The sequence below is a fragment of the Sinohyriopsis cumingii genome, chromosome 12 (assembly GCF_028554795.1).
Source record: "Sinohyriopsis cumingii isolate HCF-2022 chromosome 12, ASM2855479v2, whole genome shotgun sequence".
Lineage (NCBI taxonomy): Eukaryota > Metazoa > Mollusca > Bivalvia > Unionida > Unionidae > Sinohyriopsis > Sinohyriopsis cumingii.
In genome coordinates, this window is record NC_142972.1 from 11,476,544 (window position 1) to 11,490,541 (window position 13,998).

The window sequence follows — 13,998 nt, forward strand, 5'->3', positions numbered from 1 at the left end:
ATTTATTTTGACTTGCTTTTTTAATACTTTTTGTACAGTAACCCTAAATCAAACAGTAAGTACCGCAAAAAACGGACCAATAAAAGTATAATGCAGGAATTTTTTAAACAGAATAACGTTGGTCTCCGCCGCCAGTCAAAATGAAACCAAAAAAAGCAAACAAGCAAACAAAAAACAAAAAAAGGTGGAGAACAACTTGCTGGTCTACTTAGCTATCAGCTAAGCATGAAATGAAAATGCAACGAGTCAGAGAGTCTCATAACAGTGTAACAGACAGACAGAGTGAGAGAGCAAGCCCGTTGATGTAAGAATGTCCAGACAATAGCAGAAGATGCGTGAGTCCGTAATTATATTTTCCGTGATTATATTTTAACAATACATGGAATTTTCTCTCAAAGTTATATAAACAATACCGTTTATTGGATAAGACAATTTCAAATGCAGATGATATTTCATAATTTTTTTTTTCTCTACAGAGAATGCGTTATGATTCTCTTCACAAGCACGTCTGTCTGAAGCAGGCACACCAGTATTAAAGTCCCATTGTTGGCGAAGATATTCGTAGATGCACGTATATTAATATACTTACACAAATATTTAAAAAATAATACACCGCGAATTTAAGTCACGACACTGAGAGAAATATATGGTAGGTTGTAATCAGTCGCACGAAAATGCGTTGAAGGATACCACGTTACAGGTAAAAGTGAATTTTATTATTTCAAATTAACCACGATTGTGAACAGACCGCCAGAATAACAGAGAGAAGGAGGGGGTAAAAAGCGAAAGAGAAGGATTATCGAAGAAAGCTGAACGAGAAGGTGCACGCAGTCTTATCATCACGAACATGAAATAATAAAAAAATATCGATTTTATTATTACTTGTCTTTGAATCATTACAATTATTCTACGTTATTATTCATTTCAGCAATAAATTTTATTTTATTTTTTATGGGCAATATTCATTCAAGGGGGGGGGGGCTCCGAGTGGCCGAGTGGTCTAAAGCGCTAACCCTGAAATATGGCGTTAAACCCCACAACAACAACATTCAAGTGCGAAGTTCGTTTACTGCTGAGCTACAATTGGGGCAGTTCAATACTATGTCCGATGGATTGTGTAATATAATATTCGACATGAAGACGAATATCTTTATTTGCTATTACTATTAAGAAACACATACATTGTACTTTTGTGACGATTCTGTCAAGATTTTGACGAGCAGGTCATTGCTAAACAAACCGTATTTAATGGAAATATACACAACATGTAAAAATTGTGCAAAACAAAAATCAAGTTTTATTGGAAATACCGTTCGCTGCAATGCATATTGTGAAGTTCTCCACTGACATAACGAGCTCGCAAGTTCATATTGGGCTGTTTAACAAAGAGGCACATTTATTTTGGTAGTAAGTAGTAGGGATAGCTTCTGATTCAGTTGATGATTGTGCGTCAAACCTACTTAGTGCACGTGAACTGTCAAACAAAGGAAGAGTCTTTGTTGTGTTATACGTTCAAGTGAACCTTTAAGGACAAACCTTTTTTATATTTAAATGTGAATAAACCATTCTATATAAAACAAACGTAAAAACGGTAAATAATAAACACAATCTACGTCGTAAATACAATCTTCACCCCAGCTTTATTGTCTGTTTACTACTGAATAGACACAATAACTGTTTACATATAGGAACGTGCATCTGTGCACGTATTTCCAATATGCATTATATTTATACTGCAGGGCTGTGATTATATATGCACAATCCTCAGTCGTTCTTTTATTTAAAATCATATCAATGAGAGACGAAGGAAAACTAAAGCAGTCTGATATATATTATATAAATATATATTTAAGAAAGAGGCTAAATATAATGCAAGTAACACAGTCTGTTTCTATATTACAAAAGAAAAAGAAACCAAATGAATGTCAACACTAGTTCCTTGTACTTAGGACTTGTAAACAGGGTTACTATTTAGTGCGGTATTGATATTTTTACATAATGTTGGTGCGCGTTATATCGACCGTCATTCCTACGTATTTAGACCATGCTATGAGTCATGAATTTAGTTCTACGTATCGCAACTTCGTTTTCTTGTACAAAGGTAAGTAGTTTTATGTTACTTAAAACCTGTAAGCATTCAGTGCAATACTAAAGAGGAAGAAGTATCATTATATTAATATCAATATATCCACAAATAAGTGTGATATTGTTATCATATTACAGTGCTCTCTCTCTCTCTCTCTCTCTCTCTCTCAAAGAGGAAACATGATCCTGGAGCCACTTTTTCCAGAGCCTGTTACTATAGTTTTCTCCGGCAACATCTGCGCATTAAATCCATTTCTTTACCTGACTAAATAAAACTACAATACTGCTAAAATTCGTGTGAAAATGATTAATTTCTTTCAAATATTTTGAATTTTTAAATTGTCCTACTGCACACAGTTTTGTATCCGTTCCAGTCAGGGGCGGATTAAGGTTAATTGGTGCCTTAAGCACTGACAAATTTTGGTGCCCCTCTCCTTTCGACGTACACCTGGGAAGATAACCCTAGGGTGCACCATGATCAAGAAACAGAACATTATGATCAATTTGCACTAGTTTTATCAATTTTTTTTTATATACAAATCTTCATTCGTTTTTTTTTTCTTTTCACCCTTTTCTCAACTTTGTGGTGCCCCCTTTGGCCCTGGTGCCCTAAGCACGTGCTTAGTCTGCTTAATGGTTAATACGCCCCTGGTTCCAGTTCCAAGGAGTTGCTCACTAGTTATTATGTACTATTGAGAGAGTGACGTATGCAAGGTGAAGTTGTTTGCACTTGAAACATGCACAATGGAGTGAATGTTGGCATACCTCATTGCTATATTAATGTAATGTGGCTGACATTTCTTTGAATATTGTACTTATGGAAATTGTACATGATCTTAGCACACTGGTAACTAAAATAACTGCTCCCATATGCTAACAAATGAGCCTGAATTAGTCTAAAGTACACTATCTTTAGCACCTATTAAAAAGGGAACATGAATTTTGTCCAACTAGACAATACCAGCTCATGTAAGTACAATAGATGAATTACCAAATATATAAAATGTAAAAAAAAAAGGTTATCGTTTTAAAAGAAAAATACAATTTATTTCTAAGTACAGGAAGTGAAAATGACCAAGTGGAGATTGCAGGATTTTGAAAGGTGCACATCTGGAATAAGGCTAAGCTGTACACTCTATAACACTTATTACACCCATCAATCATACACCAAAATAAAGGGAATTAAAGGTTCTTTGCATTATACCTGAGATATACAAGGTCTTTTTTAAATACCCAGTATAACCAGTAAGGACACCTGGGTAAATTCTTTTTCTTTAAAACTCGAACCCCTGTGCAAAATACGAAATTGTAGAGCGCCACCCAAGTGAGCGGCTTGGATAATGTTAATCAGTGGCCTGAATTTGGAACAAACATTCCTCTTTGTAATTTTGACTAACGTTCATCCAAATGCATGTTGAGATACTGGATGAGTCTATGTTTGAGAATAAGGAAGTTAAATAGGAACAACCCATCTTGTTAAGTGTGTGTGTGTGTGTGTGTGTGTGTGTGTGTGTGTGATTTGCATCTTTAACGTGGCTGTAACAATTTTTCAATCATATCGCTACGATGTCTGCAGTGTGACAGTTTATAGCGATGTATTATAGCACTGCGGCATCACGCTGCAGACATGTAGCATCATGTCCCACCCAGTCACATTATCCTGACACCAGGCCGACCAGTCCTTGCACTAACCTCTTAATGCTGAGCACCAAGCGAGGCAGCTGCTAGTACCATTTTTATCAGTCATTGGTATGACTCAGCTTGGGTTCGAACCTCCCGCATCCGAGGCGGACGCTCAAACCACTATGCCACTGGAGCGGTCTCCTGGACTAAGATGTCACGAAATTAATAAAGGAAAATACAGTTCATTTGAGTCGGAAATTGATAACATAGTGTTTGTGGAAGACTGATTAAAAATTATTACAATATTTGAAAGAAATGTATCATTTTTGTGCAAAGTTTAGCATTATAGTGTTAAATGAATGCATTGTATATATAGGTACATGTCACTTAGCGTTTCTGGAGAATATATAATATCAGAGTAAAATGAGTAGGCTTTCATATGGTCAATTTGGGGGATAGAGAAATAAATAAATAAATAAATATTTAAAGATGGAAGCCGCCGCAGATATCTACCTGTTTTTATGTTTAACACCCCTATCTACACCACCCCGGCCATATTCAGGATCAGAAGCTTTAGTTGTTTTCTAAAACCTTCATCATGTTTAAGAACATTCTCTCAGTGAGTGTGGCGGACCCAAGACTAGCATTTGGGGGTGCATAGTCCCATAGTCTAGGGGTTTGTGGAATTGAACAAAACTGTTGGGGTCCTGCAGGCTTAGACATCACAAGCTCCTGCATTTTAAACGTTTCCATGGAATACATTTAACAACTACCTACCCCGGACCACCCCTGTTTCAAGCAATACACTCTTATAGTTGGAGCTTGCATCATAAACTTTTGTGTCGTAAATTCGTCGTCCTCCTTAACTATCATACCAAATACGAAAGATAGTCGCCCTTCTTCAGTTGGCGTAGATGGAATTCATCCTTGAAATTTATCTTTGACAGCTCCTTTGACCCCAACATGATAGTCCACAAAAGGGGAAAGGAGTAGGGGCCATGGGATGTGTAAATGCAGGATATGAAAGTTTCATTCTCATCTACTCATCTTTGTAACACATTATAGCAAATAATATCACCTTGCAGATTAATGCAGATACAGTTCAAGTTACAGGAAAGAGTTTATATTACTTAGTCCACTGATAAGAGATGTAAAAGCTCCAACACGTAGGTTGCTCATCTGGATCTTGTTTGAGGGGTGTGAGGTTCAAGTTGGGGCACTACAGCAGTATAAGAGGTTGAATGCTCCGACACGTACATTGGTCACCTCGATCTGGCTTTAAGGTTGTGGGACTCAAATGGGGGCAATATAGCAACATAAGAAGTTGAAATGCTCTGTCATGTAGGTTACTCGCCTAGATCTGGCTTGAGGTGGGTGGAGCTAAGTTTTGACATTACAGGAAGACAAGAGACTCACACACTTTAGCTTTTATTTATGTAAGGCCGATTAAGTTGATTTCACAACTGAGAATCCAAATATCGTAAGAAATAGAATGACATTTATATGACGAATTGGTACATGAAGATAATGAAATATTTATATAGGGTGTGTGCAGGGCCGGCGCCAGACCCGGCCAGACTATCTGGCACCCTAGGCAGGGTTAGATTCTGGTGCCCCCCCCCCGAAAATATCAATTTCCAAATTTATAAACAATAAATAAATTTAAAAATGCGCCCCCTGAAATCAGCGCCCTAGGCTGCTGCCTAGTTTGCCTATATGGTAGCGATGGCCCTGGGTGTGTGATAAGAGGCTATTATTAGTTGACACCCTTGGTACTTGCCTTCTATTTTGTGGAGAAACTAATCTGGGTACAGGATATAAAGCAAAAGTTGATTCAGGATGTATGAAATTGAATTCTTAGTAAGGACGTCTTTTATGAGAGAGAGAGAGAGAAAGAGTATGACAAAACACAGAACAACAAGTCTGAGAAACTGGTCATGCGCTTTCGAGGTCTATGGATCCCCTTTTTTTAACTACAGCAAGGGTCAAACGAAGTACAACGAAAGCGAAGCCATCTTCGCTAACGAATATTCTGACAGCCCTATCTACACATAGGCATATCGAGCAGAGATTTACGTGCTTCGGGTCTGTGAATTTCAGTCGATGAGGCGGCAAATTTGTTCAAATTTGAACAATGTTCCTACGTGATCGAGACCTTGGGTGCACACAACTTGAATGGACTGATAAATATGCAATTTTCCAGTGCCAGTCCGTATTTGCACAAATACCTTTCACTTAGGTACTCATGTAATGGCTTCGCCCTTGTACATAGTCATGCTTTCGATGTTAAACTTACAAAGTATCCTTTTTAGGTCCATTGTCACCACCATTCTCGGCCGATGTGCAATGCACCATGCTACTGGTTAGTTGGCATTACACACAAAGGGCGGCAACACATGAAATCCGATAGATGTCGCAAGGACAAAGCACCGATATAGCTGTTCGATCCACCCAGCCGTAGACAGGGCTATTGGAACCTTGACTAGTGAAGACGAAGCAAAGCTTGCAAATTTTGGTTACGTACGACGGAGCTTTCATCGTTGACTGAGATTAAGTTAGATTTATTCTTGATTAAAACAAAGTGTCATACAAATGTTCCTCTAAAAGAATATTGTAGGTTCATATTTGTTTTGCACTGAGTAGCGAAATGTTGGCATCGTATACTTTATAACGTCATAATCTCTATGATGTAAACGCTTACTGTAGGGATGGGATCAATATTTAACCACCTCATGTAAACAATCCACAAAACATTCTTTTCCAGAGAACACTGGAGAACAATTTTGTTGTTTCGCTCGGTTTTATAATAAAAACGGTCTGAACTGATAAAGATTCGTGTTCTGTCGACCTTTGAAAACCCAATCCACAAATTTTTAGATACCTATTGAAATAAGCGTGCATTTTGTGTTCGGGGAGTTATCGTCAGAAACGATATCTTCTGAATAAATCTTTCTTCTCTTTCAGAAACGTGAAAGCTGTAATAGCATTGTTGAATTGATAGCTCAACAACGTAACCTTTTATCGCTGTCCGTCAGATATCGGTCATGTCGAAGATTTTCATTTTAATCGGAATGGCTCCCTCGCATGGCTTTCTACACAGCGTTCTTGACAGTCCTCCGGTCCCCTCCATTAACACGGCAATTGTAGTACATATATTTGTCTATCATGCTGAACACTACAAGATGTTACATCTGTCAGCGCTTTAGAAGAAATATATTCTCCTGTGCTAGCAGCTTCATTCCACATTAAAATGGAAGACATCAAATTTAAGGCGGACATATATTAATAGTTACATGAGAAGCAGCAGAGGGGCTGTACAGACCGAAACTTTTTGCACAATAAACCCCTCCAGGAAACTATTCCTCGATAGAGGGCTTATTTCGACGAAATAAACCCTTCTATTCAGAATACAGGACAAAAAAAATGTCCCCCGAAAACTCGAAGAGTTTCCAGGGACAAACTCGTTGAGTTTGCACTGACAACTTGGGTTACTTCAATAAATCTGAAACAGTTTCCGTGGCGGGGTCGTTATTGAAAAATCCATGGGTCGGGTCCATCCCCTCTGCTGCTCTGGGAAATGAGTTTCCAAGGAAAAACATTTTTATGTTGCAAATAGTGTATCAAGTCCAATACGGTATCTTGTTCTGGGATCGTGTAAATTTATTGTCACAAATCCGTGAGGTTTTCTTTGAGCATGACTGAAGAAATTTTTAAATTTATTTAAATCCATATCGCCACCACACCAGGTTTGATGAATATTTCTCAGTGTATGTGTATCAACTCCATTGAATATCGCAAGAAGATTACAATTATCCCTGATTACTTTAGGAATTTGTGTATAACGCTGAGTAACATAAATCACATCAGTGTTTTTGTGACGTCCCCGGGAAAATATTCTTGCGGGATTTTTTTGCTTGTCCAACATAACATCATCATACACTACTAGGTTGTTAATTGATTCATCAAGATCCTCGACGCTGGGGGCTTCTTCGATATCAGTGATAAATTCAACAACATCCTCACCGTCTTTACTCAGCGCGCTTGCACTCTCATTAAAATCTTTTATAACGTTATAGCATCGTTGATCATCTACAGATGGAGCTATCAAATACAGTTTATCCCATTTCATCCACTTCATTATCAAGTTCAGCAACAGCTGTGTTTTACCTGAACCGGATGGCCCAATTATAATCGCGCAGATAGAGTTTGGTAGCACTGAATTATGCTTAACTGGCTCTTTCTTTTTTGTCGCAGAAAAATCTGTAATTTCCATTTGTATATAAAGAATAATAATTATGGATCTATATTGTGTGAAGTGTAAGGCACGAACCCCTACGAATGATCTAACAACCATTACAACAAAAAATAACAGACAAGCACTTTCTGGTAAGTGTACGCGATGTGGCACAAAAAAATTTAGATTTCAAAAAAAAAGCGAGAATTTAGCGGAGGTGACATTGCAGCCAAACTTGGAAAGCTCCCCGGAACTCCCTGGGCAAAGTATCCCGGAGAAAAACATCTCCCAGGATACAATTACTGCGGTCCAGGGACCCGACTAGATATCAGACTTGATGAACAATCTAAACCAAAACCGGGAGAGTATCCGATAAACGCTATCGACGCAGCGTGTCACATACATGATGTTGCTTATCGAAGTAAAGATCTACAAGACAGGCATATCGCGGATGTGAAATTAATTCATGCACTAAGCGCCATAAAAAATAAATCATTTAAGGAGTCACTCGCTAATTGGTTAGTAAGATCAGCGATGAAATCTAAATTAGTATTAGGCGCTGGATAATTAAATAAAAATGCAAGCGATTTATTATTCCCCAATCGGATACTGGAGAGGTAACTCAGCAATTAATAAACTCGCCAACGCGGCATCAGTAACATGCGAGGTTGCCAAAAATTGGCTATCAAAACAAGCAATATGGCAAATCTACTTACCACCACCTCGACAAATCAACTTTGCACATTTTGATGTTAGTGTGCCCAATGAAGTTCATCAGGCTGACATACTATTCCTGCCTCATGATACTGTCCGTAGAAAAATATACAAATACGCGCTAACAGTAGTTGATGTTGCCAGTAGATACAAAGAAGCAGAACCGTTAGCGACTAAAACAGCGTCCGAAGTCGCCTCTGCGTTTAAACGAATTTATCAACGAGGACCTCTAAACTGGCCACGATTATTACAAGTTGATCCTGGCAAGGAATTTCAGGGCGCGGTGTCATCACTGACAAAGCAGCATAACGTTACCATACGACGAGGACATACTGAAATTCATCGGGATCAGGCAATTGTTGAGCGATTTAATAGAACACTCGCTGAGAGATTATTCGGATACCAGTACGCGAGGGAATTCATTTACGATACGAGATCTCGTGAATGGGTTGCAAGACTGCCAAACGTGATAGCCGCACTGAATAATGAAATTACCAGAACAACAAACATGAGACCTGTAAATGCAATCACAAAAAAATATATACCCCGCGTCAGTGAACGCGGACAACAGCAACAAAATGTTTCAACGCAGCCAGGGACGCTAGCGTCCCCACTGCTGGGTAATGTCACCGTTAGGTATTTATACGAACCAGGCGAACTAGAAGGAGGAAAAAAAAGAGCAACCGATCCCACATGGAGTGTTACTACACATAAGATATCCAGCATAACCAGATCAACTGGGAGAAACGCAATCTACAGATTAGATTCGACTGCTCCTCAACGCGGATTTAAACGCGAGCAACTTCAGGTGATTCCCGAGGATACACAATTACCACCCCGATCACTAAAGTGATCCGCACTGAAGTGATTCAATCATTTAAATAACTGCAGCAACACCTCTGCGTCGGTTACACTCAAGACAGGTCAACATCACATTTTCACGTGTATGACCGCGACTGCTATCTATTCTATCTACGGTGAATTGCCTTGGGTCGTTTTTCGAATACTGCCACAGCAATAAACAATTACAACTCGCACAGTGATTATTCTGCTGTTGTTGTAATTGTATTACAAATTCAACATCCAAACTTTGTTTGGGATCAAACTCTCTACCATTTTTTTTGTCGCTCTGTTTGTAACCGGCTAATTTCTTTCTTATTGTGTCATCAGCGATTGAGCTGTCGTTGACAACATCATCTAATACAATTCTTCGTAACTGACCTATCCTTCTTACTCTTGACACGGCTAAATAAACTAAATTTGACCACTCGATGCGATCATCAACAATCCAAACTGTTGTATCTGAAATAGTTAGTCCCTGCGAACTGTGGATGGTCATAGCGTATCCTAGCGTCCACGGGGATTTGCTCATTTTCAGTGCCTGTTCAACAGCATCAACATCAACTGTGACAATATCATTTAATACTAAATTCTGTTTCTCCGGACCCGACGCAGTCAGGCGCCCTGGAATATCAACATCAATATTCTGCAATCGCGTATCAGCTGGTCTATAACACAACGGCACTGGCAACATGGGAAATTTCTTCTGATGTAACTGAAATAACCGCTGCTGAAGTGTGTCCCTGACTATCTTTCTACTTGCCACAATTAAATCACCTGGTTTCCACGTTTCCCAAAAGTCGCTCAGCGAAGTCTCTGGAATTATTTCACGCATTATCTCACACTGGACTTTATTGGTTTGTAGCCTGATCAGTGCCTTAAACTCTTTCAGCGTTTCATCGAGTGCTCTAACATCGTTAGTTATTTCCTCATAATAATCTACAAAAGTTTTCAGCCACTCGTGTGGAGATTCACCTGTAAATGGGGGTGGTTGACCATGATCGCCGCACATCACCACTGCGGTATTTTTCTTTAGCAGCCAATCCAGAAACTGTTTTAATGTATCCAACGGCACAGTGTCTATCTCATCCCAGATGATTTTCTCGGGAATATATTTCGTTCCCATTCGTTCAGGTGTCCACGTGCCGCCGCTGTATTTGAAAAAACTGTGATACGTGCACGCGTTAACATCCCGTTGTCTCATCTCCCTGGCAAGTCTGTGTGTGGGTGTTAGCACAATCATGTCAGAGTTTCTAAATAATTCAATCGCTCGAGTTGTTTTACCAGAACCACCAGGACCGTTCAGATAAACTGTTTTGTGTCTTGTAACAGGATCGTGCACCGGCGGCAACAACGAAGTTGCCCCCGACGAAACCATCGAAGATATTTCTGCGCTGCGATACTCATCCTCGATTTCAACATCAGCCGATTTACAATATCCGTGTAACATTTCATTCTTTATTCTCCACGAGCCCCACGATGGATCATCCGATATAACATTATCCAACAGCGCTGAGTGTTTTTTATCAATATAAAATGAATCCGTTGCAACTCTCACTGCGGCAACAGGGAATCTATTGATCATCGACAACAAATTTATGGATACATAAGCCAGCATCGAAGATCTCAAATGTATGTACTGAGATGATTCTCCGTCAATATAACTAAAAACAGTCCCTAGTTTTTCCCCGTTTGACAGAAACACATCTTTGCGGTTACAGAACATGTTGTTCGTGGCTGCATCAGCGACAATAAGATCCAATTCAGTCTTGTCCATGATTAATCGACTGTGATGTTGTTTATGATCATACGCTCCACCTTGAGTGAATTTCCCTATTATTCTTCGTCCTAGATCTTTTGCTGTGCTTTCATCATTTCTGAGTTTGCTTTTAAGTACTTCAGGAGCTTTCTTGATGATAGCGTCGATAGAAGTTTCTGGATATTCTCGTGACCAATCTTCGATGACTTCTTCTAACGTAACCGGCGTTGGAGTTGGCAACCAAACTTCGGTTTGACGACAATAACATATAATCGCTTCGCTGACCGTCAGCGACAACAGTATTCGACTGTCAAGCATGTATCGCAATAACACTATCGGTGCCCATCGCTTCTCAACGAAATGTCTGCCAAACCAAACATAACACACAGGATGTAAATCCTTAGCGAATTTAAACGACGACACACAAGCAAATCCGGTCAAGTCAAAATCGGGTAAAACACCGTTGACAGCTACTCTTGTCATGGTATTGCCAGCGTGGCCAAACCGTTTAAAATATTCGCTGCATTCTCCACGCCCAAGGAAACTTCCTGGATAACACGCCGTCATGTCCACGGATATCATACCGCGGTGATCATACTGAGTATTCCACAAACCGCCGTGTCCGTATTCGACACAGCTCTGCTGGATATCAGCAAGAAAACTTTTCGGAGTTGGTCTCCATGAATTTCGTTCCCGGGCTACATGCGCGACAACACCCGGGACAGTAAAACAGTGTGTCAGTAACGTATCAGTGTTGCCAGCATGATATTTTTCTGCGAGTTTTTTCATTTCCTGCTGTAACGCCATTGTTCTGTATATTTCCCCGTTGGGTCTCACAAACTGATCATATTCTCCATCTTCGCTACTTCTGAATAACCACACAGACACTGGATCGGTTTTACTTATCTGATAAATAAAATCAAACATGCTCCCAGAATTGCTTTGCAATTCCGGATAATACTTCACAACACGGTCTTGCGGAAATATCCTAACCGAGTCAGTCCAGGCGTGACTGTTATGATCGATAATAGTTATTGGTGTTCCACGGGAATTGTATTTACACTCATACAATACCTCACCGGTTAACGATGAAACCGTTATAGGAAATTTTAGTAATCGCTCTAGCTCAGCAACATCATTTATTGACGCTCCTTTATCCGCTACTCGTGTCGCCCACGCTGTTATTTTAGTTTGTCTTAGCGGTGTTAGGCCGTTTCCTCGCATTGCATTTTTAAAATGTTCCATTACTCGCTCAGCTACACAATTCAACACCGACACCTTCATCGGTTTGAGTTTATCAACGCGTGGTTTCTTCATCGGATAAATTCCATAAACAACTGCGGTCACAGGATACGCTCTGGCATAATATGGTATATCAATCCCAACAAGTACTCCCGGTTTTGAGTCTTTACTTAACAGAACGGTTTTTCCACGAACGCCTCTGGCATCAAGAACAGGGTCTAGTTTGTCTATGATAATCCACGTTCCCTCGCCGACTCCAACAATAAATTTTATCTGTACGAAATATCTTCTATCGTCGAGATACCCAATTATGTTACGCGCGATTGTATCGTTCATGGTAGCATCAATGATACGGTCACGAGAAATGCTTTGCATTTCCCGAGAAACGCTCGCGTTTCCGAGGATAATTTTATACGAAGACCACGTGTGTGCGGCACCATCACGACGAAACTCTTCTTTGGCATTCTTGATAACACCAATTACCTCTGCTAACTCTCTTCGTCGTGGATCAGCGGTTAACCGGTCAAGATCGAATCTAGAACCTGATATGGGTTTTATTCTGGATAGTCTTTCAAAACCCATTATTATAATTAAGACAAATATTTAAATAGACAAATATATTATATGATGAACCAATGCAAGTGGATCAAACTAAATTCATCAGCGCCGTGTAGCAAACCCTGCAGAGGCGAATACTGTGGACAACATGCTCAACAGGTCCGCGGTGGGAGTCTAGGACCGATACCGTGTATCAGATGCGGCATTGGAGTACGAGGAAAAACGCAATTATGTTCAGCGTGTGGTGGAAAACGCTATCGAGAACTAAAACGGTATTATGATAAAAAAAATCCAGACTGTGATAACGCTCTCAAATGCGAGCGTGATTACATAAATAAGTTTTCAGACAAATTATGAATTAGACAATGATTTGCTTATAGTATAATGAATCAAGAATTCGTCCGACATCCAACTATTCCAAATTATGAGGCAAACCGAGATGGCATAGTGAGAAACTACAGGCTGAGGAAACAAGTTGGTACAGTTGATAATGCTGGTTATTTAAGATTTACTGTTAGGAAAGGGAGGTATTTATGTCATCGTTTCGTCTATGAGGTTTTTAACGGTGAGATCCCTAAAGGCCTTGTCATTGATCATATTAACGGGAACAGACTTGATAACAGTATTGAAAACCTTCAAGCGATCACTCAGAGCAAGAATACCATACGAGGAAGAGTTAAATGTAAAACAGCTATAAGAAGAGCAGTGAAATCTGTGAATGTTGAGACTCGTGAAGAAATAATATTTCAATCAATGAGCGCAGCCGGTAGGTATTTCGGTATTTGTCCACCTTCTGTACAGCATGTCGCAGATGGGATCTACAAAACAGCATTTTCAAAGAAGCTCAAACAGAAGATTTCATTCTGTTATATAACTCTTATCGTTGACACAAACGACGATAACTCCTCCGAGAGTGTGTAACGCTTTGCAGAGTTGTCGTTGC

At 39.6% G+C, this 13,998-nt stretch overlaps 1 protein-coding gene across 2 annotated transcripts in view; it reads left to right on the top strand.

The window, feature by feature from the left end:
• The first annotated feature begins 1,773 nt into the window (after positions 1-1,773).
• Positions 1,774-13,998, top strand: part of LOC149786007 (inhibitor of apoptosis protein-like) — a 101,831-nt gene continuing 89,606 nt past the window's right edge. Inside the window, exons 1-2 of one of the 2 annotated variants that reach the window (XM_089976296.1) lie at positions 1,774-2,101; positions 6,021-6,262. The gene's annotated coding sequence lies outside the window, so the exon portion shown is untranslated. The remainder of the gene's footprint in view (positions 2,102-6,020; positions 6,263-13,998) is intronic. The other variant, XM_089976297.1, reaches the window with a different exon arrangement.